A 13224-nucleotide genomic window follows, 5' to 3' on the forward strand; every position below is an offset into this window, starting at 1 on the left:
CGGAAATAATTTAAATTTAAACTTTTAACAAAAATACAGACAGTGTTTTGATTGTATTCTCCTCCTGTGTGTTAATATAAACTATCCTTCAGATGCTGAGCAGGTGATTTTAGCACTCTGACTTTTACAGCCTTCACCCCCCCCTCCTTTTCATTGCACCAGAACCTTAAACCATCAATACTCAGGATTTCCAGATGTGTCACAGCTGTATATCAAGCCCATCATATTGCACATGAACAATACTGACTGACCAACAGCATCACCTGGCAAACTGAGTCATCAGTCTAACCACACTGCTAATGTCTCCTGTCTGTTGTCTAGGGAAGTCAGTGATAATCATGAATATCATCAGGCTGACTCTGGTGGTCATGCTGGTTCCAGTGCTTGTCTGGACTCTGTGGACGAGGTAAAACAATACAAATCCATCAGTTCACCCTCTGCTCTTTTACTGTCTTCTTCAAATGTCTTCAAACACTAGTTTCAGTGTTATGAAGTTCATTTTGTCAAATGTTGTGTTTGTTGTTGTTTTCGATCCAGGATGAAGAAAACTCTGAGCTTGAAATCAGAAGCGAAGGAAGCTGTGGAGATGATGAAGGTGAGAGACAGTGAGGCCAAAAGAATGACTCCATATCACTGTTTTCATCTCACTATGTTAGAGAAAGAGATAAAACATTTCTTGGATCAGCTACTTTGTCTGAATCTGCCCCAAAATGTAAAAGGTTCTTTCCATTGACCGTATATTAAAATGGACGTAGACTCTGGGTCTAGAAAGTGAAGTGAATGATCCACTTAGAGTCAAATAGACCATAAAGCACCGCAGGCATTGGGGCATGGATACCATGTGATTGACAGCTAGTACTGGGTGCAGGTCGCAGGTTTAGGTGGGTGGGCAGTGTCCTTGGGCCCTAAGTCAGGCTCCACCCCCTCTCCTCCAAATATGGTTACTTCTGGTTTCAAAAAACCAAGATGGCGCTGGACAACATGTCAAAAATGGAGGCTTCAAAATGGCAGCTCACAAACCAATGGGAGACGTCACGGTGCGTTGACACTTCTTTCTTGGCCCATGTCCCATCCTTCCACCAAGTTTTGTGGAAATCAGTTTAGCAGTTTTTGTGTAATCCTGCTGATGAACAAACAAACGAATGGACAGGGGGCGCAACAACGTTCAAACTATTTTGAATGAACTGTGATTATGTGCAGGTTTCATGAATAAAGTCCAGTGAGGCTTAATATTTTCTCATCTCTCCCCCATCAGTCACACAACTGTCCTGAGTATGACGCACGTCTGCAGCACAGACAGAAGACACAGAGGAGCAGGAAGACCTGGTGTGAAGCCTCAGGTCAGAGCCACTGTGACAAACACAACCAAGATGGACGACTTCAGAGTACATCCGTACAAGCGAGTTTTACAGAAACCATAGTGTGTAGTTATTAAATACAGGAAATCTGTCCAAGCAACAAAATATCTGAGTGCAAGCGCAGAGTTTGAGCACAAGCAGAGCAAATCTAAGCACCAGCAGGAGCTGTGTGAGTGCAAGCGCAGGGTTTTGAGTAAAACACCACGAAATCTGAACGTGCAAGTCCAGCTCTCAAACTAAAAGACCACGCTTTTAATAAAGAGGAAAACACCCGCACATTTCCTTTCTACTCATGGTTTCCTGTTTTCTTTTCTCTTCAGGTGCACTGTGATTGGTTGATGAAAGTATGTGAGAGGAAACAGGAAGTATCTCTCTTTCCATCCCCGGTTGCAGCAGCAGCAGTTTGTACAGCATGACCTTTAGAGCAAGAGTATTGTTGTGTTGTTTCTTTTCTTTTTCTTTTCTGATGGGTCCAGTCGTCCAGTTTTCGCAGCTTTATTTCTGTGAGCTTTAGTTCTGATGTTGGTTTAGGTTGAAGGAAGATTCTCAGGTCCTACGACCCTTTGTGGGTTGGTGTGTTGGGTTTTCCTTCTTTTGTCCATTTTGCCGGCCTGTTGTTGAAGTTGTTGTCTTTTCTGCAATAAATTGACTTTTTTTTGCTGTTACCCTCTGAACTATGTTGGACGTCTTGGTGATGAGCCTTTGAGGCTGTGGTAACACCACGTGACTCATCTCGTGTCTTATACATGATATTAATGTGGTTATTACATGGATAATGAATTATTATGTATCGTGATTTTATGATTCTTTCTTAAATAAATGTTTTTGGTCTTTTGTTTTCACTCCTTATCTATTTGTTTGTTTGTTTTTCAGCAGAATTACACCAGAAAACTAAAAACTGATTTTTCCTCAAACTCATCAAATTTGGGCAGGAATCCTGATAAAGGGGCGGAGCCAGGAGCCTGTTTGTATCACTTTCTTTATAATTGTGAGACTGATGAAAACAGTCAGGATTATTTAGAGGACTGGTTTCTATGAGTGATTGAACTCTGGTGCAGCTCGATTGAATTGAGGGAGATTGAATTGATGGAGGCTGGCATGTGCACACATAGACACCAAAGGGGGCTTGAGCCACTGCCCTTTTTCTTCCTCGAGAGAAAGTGCCCTTTTTTAAATACATGAATATTATATTCCTGTTTGCGCACAGCTTCCCTGTCAAACAAATATATTGAAATATAATAAAAACTCTAAATATCAGGTGGGGAGATTAGACTAGTCTCTGTACCCTCCCTCCCTCCACGTCTCCTGCACAGAGCTGAGCACTGGAGCTGTGGACATTTCTCCATTCTTAGAAGCATCGCGACTCGGACTCTGAATAATTCTAACAGCGCTGCTCCAGGACAGACACTCGTTAAAGATCCGGTCTGTGTCAGAGTCTCTGTCGGAGTCTGCTTCCTCCTCACTCCTCCTCTGACCTGCGCTCACTTTACACTTTAACATTAAACACCAGCACTGATCACAAGTTATCAGGACACCTACAGGACTGACGTTTACTTTGTGTTGGTTTGATTCGCTTTAGAGTTTATGAGACACATGTTTAAACCTGCGACACAACACGAGACGTGACGTGACACAGTCAGGACATCAGGGTTAAAGTGAGAGAACCATCCGGAGTCATGATCCGACATCATCGATTAATAACTAAATACATGTGATTATCAGTTTGTGTGAAGAGGGACAGAGACCAACAAACACACAGACACACACACAGAGACACACACACACACACACACACACACACACACACACACACACACACACACACACACACACACACACACACACACACACACACACACACACACACACACACACACTCCTGCAGACAGAAGAGTTCCTCCCGCAGATTACGACGTAACACAGTGTTTTAACACCATGGGACATTGTTGATGTGGAAAACTTTGACTTTTAGTTTTCACAATACACCCAGACCACAAAGTTGATCCAACTTGAAAAAAGTAAGTAAACTAACCCTAACCCAAGTTTACTTCATATTTACTTATTAATTTAATAAAAAAACTGCATTTACAAAATTTTGGCAGATTGTTCAAACTTAAAAGCAGCAAGTGAAGTTAACTCTCATAGTAAAACCAGCTCGTCTGATTTAACTGAATAGTTGTGTTTACTCTGGCTACAACCATATAACTGCGTTTTTAAACAAAAACGATCTCTCTCCACGTTCTGCTTGTGCTTTAATGTAGTATCAGACTAATCAGAACAATCAGTTCCAGAGCTGAGGTGGAGTTCATGTGAATTTCACAGTCGGGAACTAATTCTTCTGATTATTCCGACTCCAGGTTAACGCATGTGATGGAAATCTGGAAATACAAGAGGCTGGAAACAATAAAGTTATCTACGTGTATTTTAATAGGGGCTTTCTGCAGAAAGGATCAACACAGAGTCACAAGGATCTCAGAGTGAAGATGGAGAACAGTCCAATACAAGGATCTTATATAGGAGGACTAAGGCTGTCTCTCTGAACCAATCCAGACTGGTTCTGTAGGCGCAGGAGAGAGAGGAATCTAAACACAAACAACTGATTTACATGTGTTTCCTAAGGACATAAGCAGACATACATTCTGTTCTTTGGAGAGTAAATAAGTGGCTAAAGGGTCTGGCAGTTTTCAGGTCATAAACAGTTCAGACCATAAAACAGCTCAGGTCATAAAGTCTTTAGACAGGTCTGCAAAAACTTACACTCAACTACAAAATAGTTTTCAACCACACTTAGTTAATTTTTCCAATACATGTCCCTCCTTTTTGTCATTTATGACGACATAAGAGAACTACTGTAAAAAATCAAATACATCAATTCACAAGGATTCAAAATGCATCATCATCAGCACTGTAGAAGAAAGCAAACTGCTGTTGCTGTGGACACAGGCATCCTGACATGTAGATTTACAATCCTGTGTCACCCTCGCGTTGAATGGGGTCATAAAAGGTTGTAGAAGGAAGCAAGGAGTCATAAAGACCTGACTGAGGAGCTGGCCCAATATTCAGATGATTGGGAAAACAACTAATACAGTTCTTGATGGGAGGAAAAGTACAGTTCCTCTAAGGCCACACAGGCCTGGCTGTATTCACTGTGTGTACAGTGGGTGGATGGTCTGGTCCTGGAACTCTCTTGCAGTGCCTGGAATCCACGTTGTCATTTCAGCAACCTCGTCTGCTGTGTGTGTTGTTAGCAGGTTCTGGTACGGTCCTGTAAGTTGGAGTTCCTGTAAGTGAGCCGTGGGGGTGGTTGAGTCGACCTGAAAGAATGTGTGAAGCAGGTAGTGGCTGGCGAGCAGTTGCTCTTGCTGTTGCACCCGCTCCGGCATTACCCTGTGATACTGGGTCATTATTAAAAGTGTGAGCATCACATTTACATACTGCAACCTGTTTGGGGAGGAGGACAGCATCAAGCATCAGAGACACTAGAGCATGATATACAATTGGTTTGTCTCTGTTTCCAAATCGTGCAAAATGATGTACTACACCACATGCATATCTACTGTCTATGTAGATATTGACCCTTTTCCCTTCAGTCAATTTGCATGCTTCCATGAGAGCAGTGAGCTCTGCTGCTTGTGCAGACAGAGAAGCAGGGAGTGGTCGTGCAATCAATGTATCATGTGCTGTTACCACAGAGAAACCAACTTGATTTGCTCCAGTGTCTGAATTGCGAGATGCTGATCCATCCACGAACAGTTCAAAGTCTGGATTCTGCAACGGTGTTTCCTGTAAGTCTGGTCTGGGGAAACAAACTTCGGTTATTGTTACTACACAGTTGTGTTGTTCACCATCTCCTTCTGATTCGAAGAAGAGTAGCTGGGTTTAGAACATTACATCTTTTCACAGTGATGTTAAGCATTCCCAACAGAATAGCATGTTATAGATAGCATCATAGACACAGCATTTGGGATCAGCAGGGTGAGTGGGGAGTATCCTACTAAATCCTTGGATACCATGACAGTCTTATCTGAAGCTGCTACAGCTCTAAGACAAGTAAGGAGGTCCTGCAGCAACAGGATCAAGTTTTGCTGAGAAAAATGCCACAGGTCTCTGTTTGCCCCCATGGTCTGGGAGTAGCACTGATGTCATGTAGCCCCCCTTCTCGTCAACTGCCTGTGTGAAAGGTGGGACAGGGTTCAGTAGTCCTAAGGTCGGGGTCGTTTGTAAGGTCAGTTTCAAGTCAGTGAAAGCTTTCTCTGCGTCATCAGTCCATGTCACCTTACTATATGCTTGTAGGCCTTGCCTGTAAGGATTAGCTGAGGGCTCCTCGAGGACAGCATAGTTAGGAATAAATGATCTGCAATAAGAGCACATTCCCAGGAATGACATCACTTGTTTCTTTGTGACAGGTTTTGGAATATTTTGAATTGCTAATACTCTCTTAGGGGAGAGGGATTTGCCCTCTGCTGTGATCACATGCCCTAAAAATGAAACTTGTTCTTTTACAAACTGCAATTTTTTAAGGCTCGCTTTGTGGCCTTCTGCAGCTAAATGTTTTAAGAGAGCCACAGTATCATTTTCACATTGTTCTTTAGTTGGAGCACAAATCATTAAATCGTCAACATATCGTAAAAGTGCACTTCCTGGTGTTATCTCTAATGATCTTAAGCTTTCTTTTAGTGCCTGGTTGTAAATGGTCGGTGATTCACAATAGCCCTGACACAGGCGTGTGAATGTATAACTTTCTCTGTTGAACTCAAATGCAAACCAGTATTGGGTGTCTTTATCAATTCGAACGCTGAAAAATGCATTTGCCAGATCAACAACAGAGAACCATTTACTATCTGGCGGAAGTTGGGAAAGGATTGTATAAGGATTTGGAACAGACAGAGCGCATTGTTGTACTGCGGCGTTGACAACTTACAAATCTTGGATGAATCGCAAATCATCAGGTTGTGTTTTATCAAAAATATTCTTCCCCGGAAAAATCGAAGTGTGCACTAGTGAATCCTTGCAAGGAACAATTACACCTGCCCTCAATAGAGAGTTGAAAACTGGTGTAATACCATCGATGGCTTTCTGTTTCAGTGGACATTGTCAGATTATGGTGTGATAACCATAGGTTCCATGTTTTAAATTAAACCCACATCATGATTACCTCTGAGCCCTTAAAATGTTGTTTGTATAATGTAAATATACATGTGCATATTGGGCGTCTGTGTGTGTGTCTGGTACCAGTTAAACAGTCCTGAATCTGTGAACAACAGATGTAAATCATTTTCTAAACACTTTCAAAAATGGAATATACTGAACCACAGGATCTGATGTCTTTTCCCAAATGTCAGCATTGACTCATTTTTTATCCACGGTCCCAAGTCTTGCCATTCATCATTTTTGTGTTTTGACAGCAAGACATGTGAGTGTGAACCAGGGACGTCAAAAAAGGAAAGCATCCTCTGAATATCTGTGAAGGAACTGAGAGGGTGACTTATTTTCTGGTTTGAGTAAAATTACAGAAACAGCACATCTATGTTCATTCCAGAACATGCAACTTAGCGTTAAATTCTCTTTCACACAACTTTCTTCACAACTTTCTCTAAACCATCTTTTTTCAAATCCTGAATCTTTCCCTTTGTGTTTGAGTGCAGTGCAGTGTAAATCTTCTGGATGTCTGTTCTTAGTGTGACTGAATGTGCCTTATCCACTAGATCTGTGTTGATTGATGTGACAACAGATGAACAGAGCTTCCATTCATACGCATATAGCAGTGAATCAGCATTATACTTAATGCATGTGTAAATCTGTGGTGGATCCAGATCAGCCGTTCGGACCACTATGACTCCTGATGCGGTGGAAACGATAAAAATATCCAAAAGACACATTACATCTCTTCCCATCAAATTAATTGGACAACATGAGGATAGCAAAAATGAACACTTGGATTTTTCAGTGATGCCTCATATTATATTATATTATAATATCACCTCATATTAAGGGAGTCGTGAATTTTTCAACCACGGTGTTTCCTAAATCCAACACAGATCTAACAACTCATTCGCTCATTTTCGGAGGTGTGTCAAACATATCACTCTTGATGACTGAATGTGTTGCTCCTAAATCTAAAAGGAATATAATCTCATTCCCTAGCACTGTGAGTGTGTGCGTTGGCATATTAGCATATACATCTCATTGATATTTAACATATGTTCCTAATAGTAGTTTGTCTTTCTTCTCTAAAAAAATCTTTACTTCTGTGATAAGTGTTTGTGTTGGTGTGGTGCATTCACCCTCTTGATGTTTGAGGTGTTCCTCACGGTCTCGTTCTCTGTTCAAAGTTGCTGGTTCCTCCCTCTCCTCCATCCCCGCCTCGGTTCAATCAGCCTTGGCAGGTTGTTGCCGTTTCTTCGGACAATTTCTTGCCCAATGTCCCTTCTCTCCACAGTGAAAACAAATGTCCCAATCATCATTCCATTTGCCGTCTCCCCTTCTTCCTTGAAATCCTCTTCTTTTGCATCCGCGATGTACCTCTGAACATTGTCAGTGAAGCTTTATGCAGATCAGTCTCTCTTTTCTTCTTCTTTTCTTCATCTTTAATTAACTTCTTCGCATCAACGGCATGTGTTTTTATTAAGTTCTTCCTGAGTCCCACTTGATGCCTGTACGTTTTAACAGGCTGGCAACATCAGGTCACTTCAACCGTCGCGATTTGGGCTGGATCCTGTCCCAGTCCATATTGCCCGCTTGTCTGGTGCGAGGTGAAGAGAGCAGTTGTGGGTCTGGAACTTTATCAGGTGGAAAAGGTTGTGGAGCCTGGGCTCCTGCCTGCGGAACATTCGCTTCTGGTGGAGCTTGGTGTTGTTCTGGTTGTCGTCTTCTCGGCGGGGAAGAGTCGAGGTCGGAAACCTGCATTTTGAGACACTGAGACATTTGTGAGGTGTTATCTGTCCCTGCCAGTGTTTGTTTTCTGTCCCTATAATGCAATTCTTCTAACCACATTCCACATACCTTCCTATCTGCCTGAAATGTAAGATTTACTTTTCTGGCCTGACTTATTTTTTCTTTCTCCTCTAGCTTCAGTCTCAGCTGTTTTAGCTGCCTTATACTAAAACTCCCCCCAGTTGGAAACCCACATTCTTTCATTCACACTTGTATCAGACTTAATGCTGTGTCACCATAGTTCCTTCGCATGACGTTCATATTAGGATTACTCAGATCAGTTCCATTATCCAAATTTTCAAATTTTTCATTTACCTATGTAAAGAATTTTTTTTATTTTTATTTAGTATTCAATCAATCTCCAAAACGCTATCGTAAGGAGCAAATAGGAAACTTAGCAATATAAACATCCTCAAAATAATGTAATACCTCCTATCTAATATAATCAACAGTAATTTCCTCTTATAATTACTTAGTTACTGTTAATTTCTTAATTCATCTCTTTTTTTTCTTTTTTTTTTTCTTTTTTAATACACTTTCAAATATCCTGCCTGACCAACATGAATCATAGTGCCTTAAAGAAGTTTTTCTAGACTTGTTTCACACAATGCAAATACAACTCAGTATTATGTCCTCTCTGTGGTTGTGTTATTTAACAAACTCTTTTTAAGGTACCTCGTCAGTCTACCTTCCAGGTTTATTCTAAACCCTTGGTTAAAAATGTACGGGGCTTTCACCCGTCTGGAGATCTTATCCCCTTAGACCAACTTCTCCGTAAGACTATGTTTGCTGGTAAAAATACACTTGAAATCTCAGATTCTCACCAGATAGATCGCAGCGCTGAGACGATCCGGGCTCGGGTCTCGGTCCCTGCATCTCACCCGTCCTAATGGGGAGGTTAAGGTTGGAAACTTTTTTCCCAAGAAGATCACTCAACCAGAGACACCGAGTCCAGATGCGTCCAGTCGTGCGATCCCACTTCTGACACCAAATTGTGATGGAAATCTGGAAATACAAGAGGCTGGAAACACCAAAGTTATCTACGTGTATTTTAATAGGGGCTTTCTGCAGAAAGGATCAACACAGAGTCACAAGGATCTCAGAGTGAAGATGGAGAACAGTCCAATACAAGGATCTTATATAGGAGGACTAAGGCTGTCTCTCTGAACCAATCCAGACTGGTTCTGTAGGCGCAGGAGAGAGAGGAATCTAAACACAAACAACTGATTTACATGTGTTTCCTAAGGACATAAGCAGACATACATTCTGTTCTTTGGAGAGTAAATAAGTGGCTAAAGGGTCTGGCAGTTTTCAGGTCATAAACAGTTCAGACCATAAAACAGCTCAGGTCATAAAGTCTTTAGACAGGTCTGCAAAAACTTACACTCAACTACAAAATAGTTTTCAACCACACTTAGTTAATTTTTCCAATACACGCACAACCAGAGCACAGTGGGAGGCTCCGCCCATCTAACCCAACAGTCGATGGTTCCTGTGTCGCTCTGCTGCTCACGTGCACCTGTGCATGAGCTCATGAAGTCCAGTCTACACAAGGGAACAGTTTTACACGTGTATCAGACAAAACAAGTTTGACTCACATGAGTTGAATCCTTGTGAGAAATGAGTAAAGAACACTAAAGTAATGTAAGTTTGCATAATTATGACCTTTTACAATGTATTGTTATGACCCAGTCTTCATATGGACTGGAGGTGTAAATAAACAGGAACTGACTTCTAACATGAGGTTAAAAGAAAGAATAATTCAACATGATTTTTTAAGTCCAGTCTCAAGAAAGTAAAGAAAGTGTTAGATTCACTGTCAGGCTGCAAAACTACTCTCACTGTTATTTGCATTTGCAAAAAAAGAACATTTCTTCATTTTAACAAGAGGATTTACTGGTGTTTGTCCGTTCCTGCATATAATGTAATAATGTAAAGAGGAAGGAAGCCAATGTTGTAACTGATCTATGATTTCTATCTGTCATCGTGACTGGCTGACAAACATCGTTTCTCAAGGGTGGAATCTAGCTGCTGATGTGGCTGCACCACAGAGACGTGTGAAGCAACGATGGGTTTGAGAGAAGCAGCGAGTTGCTTTGTCATCTTCCTTCTTTCTGTGTCAGGTACATCTACATTTACAGGAAAGCACTTTGTGTTATATCGTGTTTGTATGAAACAGTTATTGTGAAGATGTCACTTTAGTCTCTGCTCTGCGTAGAGGTGATGTTATTCTGAGTTTCTAGATATTGTTATGCCTCAGTGCCGGTGACACCCAGTGACCTCAGGCATCTTGTTTTCAGGTCGTCTCGTTGTCTGATTCTTGTGAACGCAATATCTCAAGATCCCTTTGAGGGAGTTTCTTCAAATTTGGTACAAATGTCCATCACTTGGTTAGGATTAGCAGGTGGGTTAGGGGTTGACTCTCTCTCTCTCAAACTGAAACAGTCTCTCAAACCAGCAGTCAAGCACTCGGCACACATTCAAAATGTCTCTGGAGGAGTTTTCTAGTTCATCCAACTGTTTATTTCTTTCCTCCCATCTAGAAGAAACAAGTCCTTCACACAACAGCGTGAGTGCGGTGAGAGACCAGAAGACAGAGCGCAGGTAAATGAATAGTTTCATTTCAAAGCACTTGATCTCCACTCTTCAAGGCTGCCTCATTAACCGGTGGCGTTCTGCATCATTGTGATTTGATGAGAAGGGTCAGACCATGAATGTCTTGGGAGGTCATATTCCTTTACTCTAACAAAAAGCTTAAACTCCATAAGGGAGAAACTGACTGGATCTCTTATGCCTCTGTGCCGGCGACAGCCAATGGCCGGAGGCGTTATGTTTACAGGTTGTCCGTCTGTCTGATGGCGACTGTGGAGGTCAAAGGTCAAGGTGACTGTGACCTCCCTGAACCATTTTTAGCCTCATGAACAGATTGAGAGAATCATTTCAAATTTGGCACAAATGTTCACTGACACTCAGGAATGACCTGATTGGTCAAAGGTCAAGGCCACAGTGGCCACACCAACATGTTCTGGGCCTTTTGAACATGATATCTCAAATCTGCCTTTAAGGAATTTCTTGAAACTTTGACTTAAAGATGAACAGATTGGATTTTGTCACGATGGTCTCATATGAGGAAAGAAATAAATGTATGAATATTGAAACTGCACTGGTTGGAGGAGGCGCACAACCGAAGGGCAGTAATTCTAGTTAGGGAGTAAAATGTAAAGTGAATGTTTCATGGTGGTGACACCGGGTTCATCTGTTAAGAAGATGAGCTGGTGACCAGCAGGGAAAAACAGAAAGCTCCAAGATCACTGCTGCCATCACAGTTTGATTCAGCAGAGTAGGATCAGGCCCACAACAAAGAGAAACTCTCAGTACCCAACAAAGTTAAAGAGTAAGACACAGATTCCAGCCTGATCCCAGCTAGTATTTTACTGTACCACCAGATTTCAGCTGCGGCACACACACGACCAGCAGAGCCGCACGATGACGTCCACTACGCCAGCGTCTACTTCACCCAGAACCGGGCAGATGCCATAGGTTGAGTTCAACCCCAGAGAGAAACTGAGGAAGATGAGGAGGAGGCTGAATACAGTGCTGTTCGATTTGACAGTGCAACAAGGTGAGCAGCTCCACACGTGAACATTTTCAGCAGTACACTTATTGAGGTTAAAAACTGTGGGTGTGAGTGGTTTATTCTGCCCTTCACAGAACAAGACGTGAAGAAGAGGGGGACGATTCATCTGCAGTGTACAGCACAGTCACCAAACACTGAAGAAACACAACATGAATCTGTTGTTTATATGTGGATTTTACAGCATCACGGAGCCAGAAGAAATAAAACATATAGACATGTGCAGTGTTTGTAAAGGTTTGTTTTCTTTCTTGATGGGTTGGTTAACCCAGATTACAAATTCTCTCACTTCTCACTTTGGAAGCCACGAAAGGTAAAAGTAAGAAAGTTGTTCTTCTTCTCCCATAATTGAAAATATTTCCCAGGCTCAACCAGGTGTAGAGTTAGCCTCAGGTTAGGCTAACGCTAACCGTAATGTATGTTACTGTCAAAATGTTACAAATAACAATAAGATTAACTTCCAAATATTATAAATTGTAATTAGTTGTAACTAATATTAGAACAGCTAAAAGATTTTATATCAATCAATGTGAGTGACCAATATTCATTTTCTGGAGGGGGGTTTCAACAACAATATTTTGGATAATGTAAGTACACAAATCAACAAATATATAGGTCTTGTCGAATATAAAGATGGACAACATGACAGCTACCCCCAAAGTGAAGCCAAATGATGTCTGTCACCCCCTGGTGGCTGGCTGCAGTATTTGTCATAAACCCGGCCTCTTCCATGTCAGCTGCACCGCCACGCGAGAATTAGCATCTTTCTCAATCGTGCAGTGTCGGACGGTTGAGAAAAGTAAACCTCTGCGTCAACTGGCTGGATCGAGGGCAGGCCTGTTCAACGCTGCTTACAGCTTTAGTTGAGGATGATTCAGGTTTGGTGGGAACCAGCCACTAAGTCGTTTCTCACACTCTGTAAAATGAAGAATTCACAGTTTGTACAAAACACAGTTACTTCCTTGTTTAGGTTTAATCTTCCACCATCGGACTCCAGCGACATGTCAGTGGAAAGGAAGGAAGGGGAGTCTTTATCAGTTTAAATTTATCTTTCTCTTACAGAATCTGTCTTTATTCTCAGACTCTTCTGTGTTGTGGGTAGACGTGTGTCTGTGATGTGACTGAGTTTCATCTTGTGCACATTATTTATCTGTGGACGTTTTTATTGTTTGAAGTCACAGACGAGGCAGCTACTATGAGTGTAACTGCAGCAGCGAGTGGATTTGTTGTCCTTCTTCTCACTGTGACAGAGTACTGTCGTCTACATTCATGTTTCACTCTATTTTACACTCGGACTTC

The 13224-nt window shown here is 41.8% G+C and overlaps 1 protein-coding gene and 1 long non-coding RNA gene across 2 annotated transcripts in view; both read left to right on the top strand.

Annotated features, from left to right (window-relative positions):
• The window catches only part of LOC124852592 (B-cell receptor CD22-like), a 483032-nt gene that overhangs the window by 401804 nt on the left and 68004 nt on the right, over window positions 1–13224 (top strand). The gene's annotated exons all lie outside the window — the stretch shown is intronic.
• On the top strand, window positions 10354–12045 carry LOC124852643. Its single transcript, XR_007033062.1, has 4 exons — window positions 10354–10414; window positions 10835–10895; window positions 11738–11913; window positions 12003–12045. It is a non-coding gene; the product is annotated as an uncharacterized LOC124852643 (long non-coding RNA).

The sequence above is a fragment of the Hippoglossus stenolepis genome, chromosome 2, assembly GCF_022539355.2.
Source record: "Hippoglossus stenolepis isolate QCI-W04-F060 chromosome 2, HSTE1.2, whole genome shotgun sequence".
In the NCBI taxonomy this organism is placed as follows: domain Eukaryota; kingdom Metazoa; phylum Chordata; class Actinopteri; order Pleuronectiformes; family Pleuronectidae; genus Hippoglossus; species Hippoglossus stenolepis.